General features: G+C 37.7%; 1 long non-coding RNA gene across 1 annotated transcript in view; it reads right to left on the reverse strand.

Moving 5' to 3' along the window:
- Positions 1–15,674: 15,674 nt before the first annotated feature.
- LOC145420556 (uncharacterized) overlaps positions 15,675–17,205 on the reverse strand; it is a 91,410-nt gene continuing 89,879 nt past the window's right edge. Inside the window, exon 2 of the long non-coding RNA XR_013901877.1 lies at positions 15,675–16,191. This is a non-coding gene — a long non-coding RNA (uncharacterized LOC145420556). The remainder of the gene's footprint in view (positions 16,192–17,205) is intronic.

Below are 17,205 nucleotides of genomic sequence, written 5' to 3' on the forward strand. Positions count from 1 at the left end.
CTCGACGATGGGAGCTTTCTATTTGTAATTATTTGCTTACTCTGAGGGACAATGCAGGCAGATACAACTCAGATAAAAATATTTACTGAAAGGTTATGAGACACACAAAGACACACAGAGAGATGAGTGAAGAGGGAAGGCTGGTGGAGGATGTTTGTAAGTATACTGCCAATGGGGAACTCAGTAAAACAGGGTCTACTGCCTGCTCTTCAGGTTGCACGCTGGGGTCCAGATGGGATGTAATAAAATCTTAAGCTCAAAAGAGATGGACTAAGGGTAGACAGTATGCATGTGGTTTATCATATTAAGTCTTAAACAGCAATATTTATGGATTCTTTTGTAATTTATCTGATCAGCTGATTTACTTGAGTGCTTAAAGATGCTAATTTGCATGATCAGACTGGAGATCAGGGTCTGATTGCTTATAGAAAAACTGGAAAACTAAGATTAAATGCTTCTGACATTTCCTAGGTGCAGTGCTTTTTATGAATTCATACAACAAATATGAAAGATTTCTGAAAAGAAAAATTTAGAATAAAAATAATATAACTATATCCACTATCTTAGCAGTCAGAAGCTTAATTTCATTTCATTTAGTGCCAGAAAACACCAAAACAGACCCCATTAGCATTAGAAACAAAAACCCCAGCAGTCAGGTGATTCTTGAAGATGTGGTGACAGTGGAGAAGAAGAACGCCGTGGTAAAAGGAGGAGACCTAGCAGAACAGATATTAGCATGAGACAGTTTTAAGAAAAATACTATTTATTTAAATATGTGAAAATATGTTAACAATAACTATTCATGGATGATGATTAAATTAAACGAGATGTGACAATAAATGAAATAATAACATAAAATACTAAGATAAGCATAATTAAAGTGATTTTTTTATTGTGATTTTTGTCCTGTGTATTTATTATGGGCAGCATAGTAGAACTATTGCTTCACAGCAAAGTCCTGGCTTTTTGCACGCTCTCCACGTGTCTGTGGGAGTTTTCTCCAGGTACTCCGGCTTCTTCCTACAGTTCAGACATGCATTTAGCAGGGTTAGGATAATTGGGGAGTCTAAATTGGCCACAAAGGTGAGTGTAAATGTTTGTCTGCCTCTCTGTGTTAACCCTGCGACAGATTGACAACGCCCCCCCCCTCCCCCATGGCAGCTCTGATAGGCTCTAGCCCCCCTGACCCTGAATTGGATAAGCAGAAGAGGATAGATGGATGATTTTATTCTCTGTAGGTGTAAATCTTTCTCTTCTGTTCTGAGATGTGCTGGAAATCTGACAATGTGCACACCTCCAGATTTTTCCCGTGCCCAGATTATATCAGAACACAAGTTAAGTCTCACCACTGTTATGGACAGTATTTTGGTTTTTTAAAAGTCCCAACTGTTAGAACTAGAGGGGAACTGAGATTTATTTCAAAATGAAGAATTTAAACTAATAATTCAATTATTTTATGTTATATGGTCTCGTGTGTAACTGGACACTTTTAAGACCCACGTTCCTATTTTTCATAACTGTGTATCATACAGAGAAGATGCAAAGGCTAAAACATGGATACACATCATGCAGAAAGAGCACTTTCTGTAACAGTGACATGTAACTGAAAGAAAAGCAATTTAAAAAAAAGAAACACTATCTGAAACTAAAAGAAACTGACAGTTTACTTGAAAATTTTATAAAAACTGAACACACACTGTCATGACTCACTCTTATTTAGATGAATGGCAGAGATGTGGCCTTCCTCCCACCTTCCTTCTTGATTGGTTTTTATACGTTATCTACTCAGGGGGAAAAATCCATTTCAGGTGCTCACGCAGCGGCGCAGGAACAGATGGCGGCATATGTAATGATTACAGAATCCCCACGTTAAAATACTTTAATTACTAAGTCAATAATGCCTGCAACAATTGCCGGAGCTTTAGTGTAAAAACAACAGAAGGCAGAAGGCAAACTCTGGGCCAATGTTTAACCAGAACTTTGCATTAGTGCTGATTGAGACAGTCTCCGTGTGTGTGTTTGTGTGTATATGTGTGTATGTAGTCTGTCACAGTGCAGCAGGTAAGACTGTCCTCAGGTTTTCTTGGTTGTAACCACTGCCTGCCTTGCCTTAAACCAGGTTTAGTTTATTGTACTTATAAAAGGGTATAAATATAAGACAAAAAATGCAGAGAATCCAGATGTGAGTGAAGTCACTCTTTACATGACTCTTACCTTAGCTTCCTTTGCTACATGACAAGTTTATATGTTTATTTCTGTTATGACGTGTACATGTCATTGACTGAGTGACCAAAATGACTGTTAGAAAAGCATTAATTGGTGTAGACTTTGCTCGAGCTCTAAGTTGAAGGCAAGTTTAAGGTGGAAATGTCTTTGTGTAGAGAAACAAACACACAGAAAGCAAGCACCAGATTGCAGGAATATGACTGATAATGATGAGACACTGCATAATTAAAAAAAAAAGAAAAGTTTTTTCAATTAATCTGAGTCAACACACATACACATGAATTCATCTACAAACAAGGAGACTTTAAAAGCTTAGCTGCAAGACTTTAATGACTTCTCACTGAAAGCAAGAAGGACTTAAGATTAGTTCACAAACTTTAGAAACATCCCCTCTTTACTTGGTGTTTGGACTTAGTTTTTTTAAAATACCTATTGCTGGGGTTCCTCTTCATTTTATTCTTGTGGTTTCTCTGACCTGCCTCCCTGAGATGACAGCATGTGGCTTTAGTGCATGTGTGTGACGGGGATAATCAAATTTCCTATAAAGGATTCAGTGTTGGTATGAACTGTTGGATAAAAGATCCACGGCTGAAGGAAGAAGACCTCGCTTAGGAATGCTAAGACTATTTTTCTAAATAAGTCCTTCATTTGTGAGACAACTGTATATGAATTAAATACTGAAGGTATGTGACCTCTTCATCACCCCACCGAAATCTATAATCATTAATGAATCAGTCTCATACCGTACTGCTGAAAGACTGCGTCAGGTATTACAGGTCATAACGGGAAATATAAAGCTTTCCATTTTACAGTTTACATATTTAGGCACAATAAATGACCTATAACAATTTCAAAAGGTTTTTTTTAAGTATGAAAATAAACTAACCTTGCTGCTTTAAAATCAGTAATCTGCACTTTAAAGGTTTTTTTCTATTATTATTTGTTCATATTGAAGGATCACCTGGTTTTTAAAGGTAGCAGTAGGTGTAACAGGATGACTTTCTGACCTGTGTGCTTACAGCTCTTTACTCGAGATTGGAGCACTTTTGTTCATGTTACTCTGTAGCAAGAAATTCAAATAGTCTTATTTAACTTAACATGCCAGTATAGTGAAATAATGCATATGTCACTTTAATGCAACAGCATGGCTCTTGTTTGGTATAGAGATGGACCGATCCGATATTACGTATCGGTATCGGTCCGATACTGACCTAAATTACTGGATCGGATATCGGAGAAAAATAAAAAATGTAATCCGATCCATTAAATATCACGAAAGCACCTCACAAAACTTGCAACACGCCGTAACTCACCTCAGAACGTTAGCAGTCGGAGCAGTATGCATCACGTGATAGAGCGGCTGTGGCATGCGGGACCTGTCGGTGGTCTGGATAGCATGTGGAGCTTCGCTAGCAACCTGGCATTTCATCTCCGACAAAGTTATCCCCGAGAGAAGTAAAGCAAGTGTGTAAGTCCATCTCTGAATGTTTGTAAAGCATTCCCACGTTAAGCTTAACAAGCGACTGCCTCTCGCTCTCCGGCTGCTACTTCAATCATGAAACTGCTTAAATGATCAGCTGATCGGCTTTTCTGTCGCGAGTCCGTCTCTCTTGTTTGTTTTTGGCCCACTTTGCACCAGAAAGAGGAAACCAGCGGCTGAACAACAGCAGCACGTTTAAGCTTGATAAGCTGTTGTTAGAATTTATTTAATATTTCTTTCTACACCAGGATCGTTTTCTACGTAGCTGACGCTGGTAACTGTGCAGGGGCGGATCTAGCAAAGTTTAGCCAGGGGGGCCGATAGGGCATGAACAGGGAAAAGGGGGCACAAAGACATACTTTTCTTTCTTATTCTCATTTAAAATGTCGAGCTTTTAATAAATAATTATCTGACACCCAAAGTTTTAATTTGATGTAAAATGAATAGAAGTCAATTACTGTATATAGTGACTATTAAGTCTAATATATACCCTAGTAAGCTATAGTACTTTTTACTTTGGGAAGGTACCATCTGTGCAGTCTGCAATTTTGTTGAAGAAAGATGTTGAATCTATTTAATATTTCTTGAAAAATAATTGATTTCTGTGCATTTTTTTTCACACTGCATCAAATTAAGGTTGATTACGTCGATTAAGCATCATGAGGTGGCGCGTGAGGGGTGGTTCCCTATTTTTTATTTATTTCTTTTTGTTGTTGCTGGGAGTTGGAACCCTATTAGTTAGGTTGCTTAATATTTACGCTAAGTACTCTTTAAAATACCAGAATAGGGAGGATGGTGTAGGTCTAAGTTTATTAGATTGATCAGTATTGCTGAACTATGAAATATTTTTTTTGTATACAGGTATAACAGAATAGCTTTAGTGTAGTTGTTGTTTTAAACTTGAGTATGAACTTGCAGACTTGTAAAATGCAGCAAGATATTTTAAAAAACAGTTTTGTTGATTAAAAAACACTATATCGGATTCATATCGGTATCGGCAGATATCCAAATTTATGATATCGGTATCGGTATCGGACATAAAAAAGTGGTATCGTGCCATCTCTAGTTTGGTATAATAATGGATTTCTATGGTACAGTCAGCCAAACTTATCAGCCTCTGCACTTGGTTTGTGCAACAATTATATGATAATAGCATTAAAAAATAACAACTTTTGTTATTCAAACATTAAACTGTAACAAGATGAGATCAAATGAAGCTGAGTTTAAGGAAGAGTTAAAACAACGATGGGGGAAATGTGCATAAAAGCAACAGACAAGGCAAACAAAAAACAATAATGAAATTATAATAAATGATACCACCTAACTACACAATGACATTTTAAAAAATGAGTTAAAGGCATTGATTGATTGTTAGACAGGTTGTTTTAAATCTGAGGCCACCTGATGGTCACCTTTAGATTTAGCCCCACTGGTGGAACTCTGCCTGCCAACAAATAACCCCTCCAGATGTTTTCATTTAGAAACCAGCAAATAAGGTCTCAGAACCTTATGTGACCTGTCTCGGTCATTCCTAACATCTCCTAACTCGCAGAGCTCCAGGTTTAAGTTCTGGTTGTGAGATCTCTTCCTGAATCGCTTAACTCGCTCCGTCTTTTCAGTAAGGACTGTTAAACTGATGTTAGATTATTGACTTCATTCTGAGATCAAACACAAAAAATCATCAAGCCCACATGTTAAAAATGAGAGATAAGATCCTTTGAAGGTTATTATGATACATTCTTTATATATATAACAAAAAACAAAGGTGTCTCCAACTTGAGAACAAAACAACAAAAATTAAAAAACTAAAACTGAATGAAAATGGTCAATATATTTAAGTATATAATATTTTAATGTCTCATAGCAGGATGGTTTTGTTTAAGCTCCTGTCTTTTCTCATCATTTTTGAAAGTTTTTTTTAATTAATCTAAATTCCTGTTCATTTGCCTGATTGTTTAATTACCATAAACTGTAGACATTAATCATGCCCAACTCGCGTCTGTCTGCAGAGGGACAAACTAACTGTAAATCCAGTTAGTGCACAGTGTGTACTACTACCAGGCATTTCCCACAGGGTGTCACCACAGCTCTGATTGGCTTATGTGTCTCTAAAAGTATTCCCGTGATCCAGAATGCACTCAATTTAGACCCTAAAACTCAACCAGTTAAATTCTGAATAAATATTTAACCTCATCAATAATGTGACATGTAAAATGTCTAATTGTGTTAGCTTATTGTCCCCAAACTCTCTCAAGACTTTATTCAAACTATATCTAAAGATATTAATGTATTTACATGTGAAATAACATTAACAAAAATGTGACTTTTCCGGTGGAGAAAATTGTAAAAGAAGTGAGTTAAATATCAATCACAGTGAGAGAAAAATGAAAGGAGGGCAAACTGAAATGTTTGTGTTTATCTACTTCTGACATGAACACCTGACTCACTTAGATAACTCAAATTCTTTTTTTGAATATATATATATATATATATATATATATATATATATATATATATATATATATATATATATATATATAGCCTTATTTTTAAACTCAGACATCTGTTGAACATCTCTGTCACTGGTTAAGTAAACAGACTCCACTCACTGTGTTTGGGTTCTTATGCATAGCAACAGTGAAACAACTCTGCCACCATGAGGATAAACTGGAGAAGCGTACAAGGCTACAATGCATTATATTTAATAAAAAATGCATACCTTCATTAATTACATACCTTGAATTGGTAGGAAAAAAATGTTAGAATCTAAGTTTATTCAAGCATATTTGACATTCTGACACTGATGCATTGTTGGAAATAAAGAGCCTGAGGAATACCTGCATATTCATAGAAGATATTTCAGCAAAAACAGGGAGGTTGGCATTATTTTTAGTCCATTCATTAGGTTGCTGTTTTTACAATCAGGCAAAAGCTACAAGTGGAATTTTAAGCCAAAGATCAATGTCTTATTTGATAAAGGTTTTTGGATTCCTGGAGTGAGTGTTCCAGTGTTGAAATGCAGTCGCAGCAGTTTGGTTTCATATAATAATCTTCTAAAACTGAGCATCGATCGAGAATTGTTAGATAAACCGTGCTTCATGTTTTTTTGTCACGTGTAGCACTTGTTCTTTAAAATGTTTTGTAACAGGTCAGTGCTAAAAAAACATGAAAGGGATTAAGAGGCACTTGAAAGATGGTATTTATATTATTCATAATTACTATTACACTTAATGAAATTTTCAAAGGTTATACACGTTCTGGTTGTGACTCTGCTGACTGACGGGTATATTTAAATGATCTCATAGGACCATTAGCAGAAACTATGAGGTTTTGGATTTAAATTCTGTAGCCCAAGTAGAGTAGAAAGTTAGCAAAATGCCTAAAGGTGGCCAGATGGGCTTTTCTCCTTTGCTTTTTAGGGCATTTACTGGTAGTAAGAAAAACAGAGTTACACAACAGTGGTCCATTTTCTAAGGGGGGCATTGGGATTCACCCAAATGCCAAAGAATGACACTTCCAGTGTCACATTAAGGGATGTAGACTGGTCACTGGAAATTTAATTAAATATGCTTTACCAGTACCAGGTTGGACTCTCTTTGGACTTCCGAACTGACTTAATTCTTCATGCTGAGATGTTGGTCCATACTGACATGATAGCAGCACACAATTGCTGCACATTCATGATGCGAATCTCCCATTCCACAACATCCCAAAGGTGCGCTGTTGGATTGAGCTCTGGTGTCATGTTCAATAAATCAGTTTGATCTTTGTGTGATTATCTGCTGGAAGCAGCCAGCCGCACATGGGCACACTGGGGTCATAAAGGGATGGACATGATTAGCATCAATATCTGGTAGGGTGAGTGTTGTGATGTTTAAATGATGCTCATTTGATACTAAGGGGCCCACGGTGTGCTGTGAAAATATCCCCCACATTACACCACCAGCAGCCTGAGTAGCCTTTCATCCCTTCAATCTTCCAGCTCCTGAGTCCTCTTTAAGTCTGTAATATCTGACTGAGTCCACCTTATTCTCCTCAGTTGGCAGTGATCACGTGGGAGTTGTGTCCTATCTCCTGAACAGTATACAAAGGCGCCACCCTTTATTGTAAAACTTCCTGCTGTGTGCTCCAGTATATTGAAGGAATGATGTCATTTGATCTTTAACCTTTAATCTGACCTCTGGTTTCTGGTTTGCTGCAGTGTGTGTGTTCACCCCACACTGGCAGGAGTTGGAGGTATTTCTCTCCCTTGTGATGAATATCTCAGAGAGCTACCTTGCAAACACTTAATAAACAACTTAAGCTACTGTGTCAAGTGCAGCTATATGTGTGTGAGGTGGCTGGCAGGTTTGTGTTGCAGTCCTACGCAGAGCTTTACAGGCCTTTGTCTGTATGTTGGGTGCTGTCACCAGGGGACAAACTCCAAACATGTTAAACAACCACAAATGTGTGCGGCATTTGTTCATATTTGTGCTGTTTGTGAACACAGAAGTCATTTAATTTTAAAACCAGTGATTTTATTTTATTTTCCAGTTTAATTGATTGATTATTTAACTGCACATTCATCATGCTACGGGTATGTTTCGTCTTAGTGACACTACACTGCTGCATATTTTGCTTATTGTTGTTGTAGTATTTCACTTTTCCAGTGCCTGCACACTTCTCTGACCATGACACCAGACAGCAACTTAACAGTTAGCACTGTTGCTCACAGCTGGGTTTGAATCCACCATCTGCCCACAGCCTCTCTCCACCTTCCTCCCACAGTCAAAAAGCATGTAGTTAGTGGGGTTAGGTTAATTGATGATTCAAGCATTAGTTGTAGGTGTTAGACCTGTGTCAGATTATGACCTGTCCAGGGTGTACCGTGGCTCAGTGGGAGCTAGGAGTGACTCCAGCCCCCTGCAACACTTAATTTGGGTAAACAGACAAAAATAGAGTTATAATAGTTGTCTCGGTTGGAAGGAGGCATTGTTTGTGTTTTGACAACATTTCAACAATGCATGATTCACTCTAGAATGTCTTAACTATCAGTCTTTTTACAACCAGATCAAAGTCTGCAGTGTCTGTTGTACGGACCTGGAGTTGCAGGTATAGCTCAAACTCCTCTTCTTTATTTTAACGTGCTTTTAAAATCTAACTTTTTACTGTAGAGAAGATGACACTAATGGTCAAACAACCACTAACATATCAGCAAATTCAACTCAAAACTCTCAGGTGATGGAACGAGTTGTTGCAAACTGGAAGGACGGTGGATTGATCCCAGACTCCTCCACCATATGTGGAAATATCCTTGGGTGACATACTAAATCCGGAGTTTAGCATAAAGTACTTTGGGTGCTCAACTATATAGAAAGGCAATATATAAATGATCAGGTTATTGGTTAAATTGTATTTAGGGTATGGATTGTATAGGAAGATTAAGGTTGTAAAGAGGTGTGGCCTAACAATCCGAAGTTCCTAAAGGTATGTGCCAAAGTATCCTTCAGTAAGATACTGAACCCCTCGTTTCCCCAATCCATCCTCTGGTGAGTGAGAAAGTACTTAGACATCAATAGAAATGCCGTATTATTGTGTGTGATTAGGTGAATGAGACTTGCAGTAGTACCAGTCCACTTACCCTTTACACAATGAAAACGTAGAGCTTGCTCATGCATGTACAAAATTGGAGGATTTTCCCAGGAGATGGTCGTGAATTATGGGAGTGTTGTCAGCCATGGCTGCAGTGTTATTTCTGCTTCTCATCTTCCAATTTTTTATGAACTCTGCTCTCACACCGTTTCCTGCTCAACAAACTTTTCAGATAATTAGCAATCTACCTACACAGGATCGTCACCTTCATGCTACACTATGTGCTTCTGGGTTTTTTCTTTTTTTTTAGCGCTGGTTGCATACCCAAAATTCTTCACTGTGTTTGCCACAGATCAAGGTAAACGGACTCAAATGTGTCACGGTGAATACCGCTTGAGTATATGTGTTTACAGATGTCTGGGTCTGCGTGTTCTTATTTTTGCACAATGCACTTGTACTGGAAGCACAACCTTGTGATTTTGATTGGATTGGTACCCAACTGTTTCAAGCAAACAAACAAAAAAAAGAAGAAGTAACGTTCTGTGTTGCTGCATTTGAAAAGAATTCCTCCAATGCTAAATGTTATGTTTAATACAAACACATTCTTAAAAGAGATATACGTCTCATGCTATACTACGACTCACTTATTATAGTGGCCTCGTTAGATATTGCCACACACATAGTCTGGAACGACAATAAATTAGAAATACGAACCTTCAGGTTGCTTCTTTATTTGTATAGAAAAAAAATTCCTGATGTTTTTAAAAAAGAGCTAATTTTAATAAAGTGCCATGAAACAAACATTTTTCCATAGTGTGGATTTGAAGAAATTATTGCTTGAGTGCATCTGAGAGGGAGAAAGTATACTTCAGTATAAGTGCAAGTTCAGGTACATTTTTTCATTAATGTCTCTCATACGTACATAGAAATACATTCCTCCACTATAAAAGAGACAAACTATTCAATACAGTCAAGCCCGTCCTGCATTGAAAGAACATAGAAAAGACTACATAAAAGACTTTGGTGGCTTCTGCTCTTATAAAACTCTTCCTGACTTGAGTCACCTTGGCAGCACCAACAGACATTAATAAGACTTCTAATTATGTTCTTAGCTATACTTCAGTAGCTGCAGCAGCAGAGCTGAATTTAATTTCCACTCTGCTCTCCATTGACCATCTCAGATTTCTCTGTTGTCTCGCCATTTGTGGCTTTGGGATTTGTTAATTTTTACAAGCATATTTTGCCCCTTGAAGTGTGCATTTAGTGCAAGTATACCTTTTTTAAACCAGAAGGAAAATAATCTGCGTACATAATCGCTTAATGCTGAATACAAGTGGATTTAAAAAAAAAATCTTTTGGATTTTTAAAGTCTTCAGACACGCAGCATGGATAAGAAGAAAGAGCACATTAATGCTGCAGTTTAACATGGTTTCTTTTATGACTCATACCTTCATTCTTTTCCATGGCACAAAAAAGTAAGGACGTGAGCACCACCTTGAAGTAAACAACACCATCTGAGACGGGGAGAAATAAGTTACACAATGAGACAAAAGTATTCCTTCACCGCAATGTGCTATTTACACCAAGTGTGTTTCACCCTTAAAGCATCCAAGGTAAAAGTGTGGATGTTCTTTGTGGACTTAACCGCATGCTTTATTTGGTCGACTGAATGAAAGCACAAAAATTTTGCTTTATGTGCTGTAACTTTGTTCTATCAGTATAGTTATTGGATGGAAGGCGCCCAGTGTTGTAAACACAACTCAAAACAAAACTGACAGGCTGAAACTCAACTTTTATTATAACAGTTACTTTATTTAAGTAAAAAAAAAATTTTTTATCTGGTGCATGAAACTCGTATATTTCTTTTTTTTTTTCAGTGTAATGGTTGCTTGGTCAGGAATGCTTCATGTTCTTCTCGAGGTCACCTATACAGCTGGAACTGGTTACCAATATATGTAAGTCCAGCTGCATACAGTGCTTTGAAAAAGCATGCAGTTTAAAGTTATGGCTGAACTGTCCCAGGCATCTTCTGTTGCCCAACTACAAACCTCCAGGTCAACGGAAAGCTACGTGACCGCTCATCATATCACAGCGGAGTGTTCGATACAAAGCCCTGTACTGCCCTATATTGCACCTTAATTTGTTTTTATATAATTGCGTGGAATGAATCTGGAGTTGAATGTTTATAATAGGCAAAAAATACTTAAATAAGTTAATAAGTAAATGTTAAAATTTTGTCTTTTTTTCTTTTTTTGCTGATCTGAAAATTGATCCGATCCGTGACTTAAAACCGTGATCTTAGAAACTGGGGCAAACTCTGACAGGAAGAGGTCTGGCAGACCCAAAGCACCAGTTGAATCAATGGTCTGGGCCTGTTTTGCTGGATTCAGAGTCGGTGACTTGCACAGAGTGAGAGGCACCCTGAACCAAAATGGCTACCACAGCATTCTGCAGGCAGCGCCATGCAATAGCCTCTGGTATTCGCCTTGTTGGTCAGAGGTTCATCCTACAGCAAGATAATGACCAAAAACACAAGTCCAAGCTTGCCAGAACTACCTTAGGAAAAAAGAACAAGATGATAAGCTTGAAAACATGGAGTGGCCAGCAGAGTCTCCAGACTTAAACCCCTTCGAGCTGGTTTGGGACAAACTGGGCAGAAGAGTGAAAAAAAGCAACCTACAAGTGCCACACATTTATGGGGACTTCTGCAACAGATATGGGAAAAACGTTCTGAAGAATATTTGATTTCTGTTTGTAGAAAGAACGGGTGTGTTCAGCTGTTATATCTGCCAAAGGTGGCTGCTTTGATGAGTCAAAAGTTTAGAACACATTATGGTCTCTAAATCGATTCCATGATTTCTTTTAAAAAAAAATGCATATCTTACATTACTGGGCTATTTAGATACTACTAGATACATGTGCATAATTGTACTACTTTGGCTCTTTTAAGCTGTTGGGTAGATCAGCCATTTTCAGCAGTAGCATTCATTACACTATACTTTCTTTTGTAAACAACACAGAACTATCTCTAAAGCCAGAAAGTGAAAGAAGAAACTTGTATAAATGACACCCTTTCTCGTTGTCTTGGAGCCAGTTCATGCCTTTGTTGGACAACAAACGGGAGGGTCCAGCTGATGCCACTCATCTAGGCTTCATCTACACCTTTTCTTGTCATGGTCCTGGGTCTGTGATTCTATGTGTTTATGTGTTTGGACTTTTGATTATTGTGTATTTAATATTATAAGGTTAAGATTATATTCTAGGTTTGGGGTCTTATTATAGTTGTCATCCCTCTGTGCTTAAAATGTGTATTCTCAAGTCTTAGTGTTGTTACTCAGTTTTTAGGTTTCTGTTATCATGTCTGCCCTGGGTTCCACGTGCCTTCTTGTGTAGTCAGTCATTTTTCTGTAATTCCATCCATTTACTAATCCAACAGTTGCAGATGGGCTCATGCCATTGACAGCAGACACAGGGTGAAAGGCAGGGTAGACCCTGCAGTTTGAACATTTACAAAACTGATATTGTTTTGAACTTGTATTTGTGTCTGGGATTTCAGGTTTTTTATGAAGTGATTCAGTCTCAGGTGATTTGCAAGAATGACGCACTGGGATTTGAGGTCTGCTTAATATTTTTGTGATTTAAATCAAAGTGAACGAATCTGAGGCCTCTTCGAAATCCACTTGAATTTATCCTCCTGGCTCCTGTAAAAGAATATAAAATTGTGACAAAGTGACTTTCAGAAAGCGTCTGACTGCTGAGTCTGAAGGACAGAAAAATTATGAGGGACAGAGTTCCAAAAAAATGTTAGTGCGAAACTGAACATCCAACAGTCCCTCAGTGAAGAATGGATCATTGTAGGGGTTTCTGGTTCACACCAAACAGGTAAATATAACATGGCCAACCTCTGAAACTTCCAATTTTTTTCTTTGAATCCAGAGCCTCTCAAAAGATAAAAGTAACCCAAGAACTGATGTCACATTTCTTCTACACAACAAAATGATCATATAAATATAAGAATGAAAAATGGAAGAAAATTCAGTTAAGTGAATATTAAGCTCAAGGGCACCGGGCTCTGTTGTTTGCTGGGCTTTCAAATGAATAGCCAACAAAACGCTTTGTGAAACCTTCTGCCTTGAACCTGGTTCAAAGCTGTTTCTATTTCTTAATGCCACTTAATACACCACAAATAAATTTTCCGCCTGCCCTGCTAATAGACATTGAACCGGTGGACTGGTGATACAAAAACAATTGCAACTTTTTTCAAAACCAACAATGAGACAAAGACGAAAGAAAAAAGATTCGTTTTTATACAAGGCAATCACCAAGGAGAAAAAAAGTAAATTATTTTGTAATATTTGCCCTTGAGTAAACAACAGCCACGATTCCCTCCAGACTCTGAGATGAAGACACTCTTTGCGACCACTTAAGATGAAGAAGCCACATCTTGTAGTTGCAGTCAATAAACATTTTAAAACCACCAGCTTGCTTACAAGTGATGCTCTCCACTGACGGCACTTTAGTTGTAAATAAAATTAAAGTAATTTAAAAGTAATTTAAATTCAGTCTTTTGAAAAAGAAATACAGTAAATTCACGAGTCTCACGCATTTCACAGTTGGTCCTAGAGCAGAGTGGGCCACACTGGGACTGCTTTGGAGGGTAGCACCAATAAGATTAATTAAATTCTGCTCTATTTTAACCTGAGAGCTTTATCAACAGCTACTGGTGAAGAAACATTCGACATTTTATTTATTCAACATTCCCAGAAACAACTGATTCCAACTCAAATCAGCCAATTTTTTCACCCTTTTCTGCTCGACCATCTTGGTTTTGCAACAATTTTATTGTCGAAAGTTTGAACATGTGTAAGAAGTGCTGTCAAAATGTACTTTCTTTCTTTAAAGCATGTCAAATTGACTTTCTCGCCCTTTTTTATCTGATAGTTAGATAAGAACCAAGTTTGTTTTTGTTTGTGCCAAGTTAGGTTACTCAGCACCTGATTATGGACAGACACAGACAGATAGATGTTTCGCGTATTATAGTAAGATGTGAACTGTGACAGATCACAGGGTTGGGCGATTTGTTTCATAGTCATGCTATCGCCTTCTTGTGACATCGTCAATGATGGAAAGCATTGGTGCTGAATGGCAGAGGAGCCTACGATTATGACATTGTGCTGCATCCTCTGTAACATACAGTGTGTGGCCTAAACTTGCACAAACCCCCCAAAGACACCTCTGCCTTCAAGCAAAAATGCACAGATGAATTTTTAACAATAACTTGTCTCTCTATCTCCCCTGCGCTCCTCATTTTCCTTTCCCCAAACACAATGTAATCTCCACAAATGGAGTCCCATTATGCTCTGAATTAAAAATCAATCCAACAGTCAGAAAAATCCTCTTATTTTCTCTCATTTGTAGATAATTTGATAAATCACGTTAGCAGCTCCACACACACAAATTAACTTCAAAACGCAAAGCGCTGGGCATGAACTTGTGTGCATGCCCAGACACATTTCTGTTCTAAGTTTTGTTTATATGTGGCTTATTATTATGAATCTCAGGATAATGATGATATTAATTTAATGCATCTAGGAAATTAGATAAAAAGTGACGAGCAGTTGCTAATGACTCCCTGACATCATTGTCCTTCGTCACAACTCTAACGGCTCATAATTTGGATGACCTACTCCGTCACTGACATTCTGGTTTCTGTTCACTCAATTTAAAAATTCCTTTTTAAAGCAATCTTGACACTTGTATTTATAGTTGTCCTGTCTTTTTTTCCACTGTGGCAGCTTTTAAACTGTTAGTGTGAAATAAATGCAAGTGCATACGTACCACACTTGACAGATTTATCATTTCATTGCTGTGCGTGTGCTCTCACCAGTGTTGGTCAAGTTACTTGAAAAAAGTAATCAGTAATTAATTACTGATTACTCCCCCCAAAAAGTAATCCCGTTACTTTACTGATTACTTATTTTCAAAAGTAATTAATTACTTAGTTACTTAGTTACTTAGTTACTTTTTAAAAACACGATTTACAACCTGAAGAGGTGATAAAGTGATAGATCTTTCAGCCCAATTCTACTTTTTCTACATAATCCATCATACAAAATGTAATCAAATGGAAAAGTCTCTTTTTTTAACTTGTTTTATCAGTTTTAATCTTTTAACTTTATGCATCAAGCAAAACATTTAATTATATGCAACATTCTCTGACTTGAATAAATTAGTTTAACATTTAAACCTATTTTCTACACATTCCAGCACATAAAATAAAATATTTTTTGTGTTTTCACTCACTCTTTCAAACAGATGCAAGTAAAACACAGCAGAAAATAAATAAAGTCAAAGACTCAGCGGTCCTTTTGCTCTATTTTCACCTGTAAAGCAGGAGCAGGGTAGGCGGAGGGTTACCCTGGTGTAGGTGTGCTGCGGTCAGTTGAAGAATCCGCGCGAGTGTCTCTGTGAGTTTCCCATCACGTCGTAGCTACTCGGTGCTTGCTCGGAAGTTTAGGGGTTTTTTTCGCTGTAAAAAGAAGTTTTCTTCCCACGCACGATGAACGCTAATGTTTTTGTCACTTTTTATGGAATCAAACTCAAAGTAAGGTCAGTACTTCCACACTTTAAACGCTGCACGCTCATACTCTCTCCCGCACTCGATATATTATCCATTGTTGATCTGCACACAGCTGCTGTCACCAACGTCGCACTTGCTTACGTCACTGTCATGAGACATTCTCGCAAAAAAAATCACGGTTTTAGTAACGCAGTAACGCAGCGTTCCTACGGGAAAGTAACGGTAATCTAATTACCGATTTTGCAATAGTAATCCCTTACTTTACTCGTTACTTGAAAAATGTAATCAGATTACAGTAACGCGTTACAAGTAACGCGTTACTGCCCATCTCTGGCTCTCACTATAGTTTTGCTTCCTTTATGAGCATACGAGTTTGGGTGATCAATAATAGTTGATATTGTGTTGTCACTCCACTACACAGTGACATATACCACACTAATTTTTAACTACCTCCACTCCCTACAGTGATGGATGGTGATTATATGTTATGATACGATCAGTGATGATTTTCCTGAACAGACTAAAATAGCGGGAACAAAAAAAGGAATATTAGATAAAGTGAAAAAAGAATCTGAAATATAAAGAAAGGGAAGTCGTGAATAGATCCTAATATGAAAGGGATGAATCATTAAATGTATCAATTCTTTCCAGTTCAGTTATTTTCCCCACTCATGACTCAGATTGAAATAAAACAGGGGCATCCAGAGGAGTATGGGTGGCTTACGACACCAACTGTCTGCCATCTATAATCCAGTTTTGAGATCCCTTCCCAGACGCCTTAAGGCTCACTCACATCCTGGGCCACTGGACCTCAGGAAATCACATGATAGGGTGGGGCTAGGTTTCACTATGAGCTCACCCGAAACGCTGTGACGTAGGCTAGAATCATGGCAGCAGTCAATGACGGTCCAGGTGTGGGATTTCTCTCGTGGAAATATGCACATTATCTTTTCCTTTCTATTGGTAGGTGGCACAGTGCACTGTGGCAAGTAAGCAAGCTAGAAGACTGGCAAAGTTATGGAAGAAACACATTAACAAGAGAATTCTGAGTGAAACCAAAGTTACTTTCCCTAGTAACTAGTTACTTAGAAAGTAACGAGTAACTTGAAGTAACCGAGTTACTTTTGAGAGAAGTAACTAGTAATGTAACTAAGTTACTATTTTAAAGTAACTTACCCAACACTGCATCTAACTGACTGGGATCATGTATAACCTCAGATGTGTTTATATGTGCTGTTGAAATATTTTCAATCATAAAATATTTTTCCTACTATGAATGTCTCAGTTACTTCACAGGAGCTGGCCCACTGGCCATGAAAAGTCGTGCTGAAATATTTGTGTTTTCTGA

Source organism: Astatotilapia calliptera, chromosome 15 (assembly GCF_964374335.1).
Source record: "Astatotilapia calliptera chromosome 15, fAstCal68.1, whole genome shotgun sequence".
In the NCBI taxonomy this organism is placed as follows: domain Eukaryota; kingdom Metazoa; phylum Chordata; class Actinopteri; order Cichliformes; family Cichlidae; genus Astatotilapia; species Astatotilapia calliptera.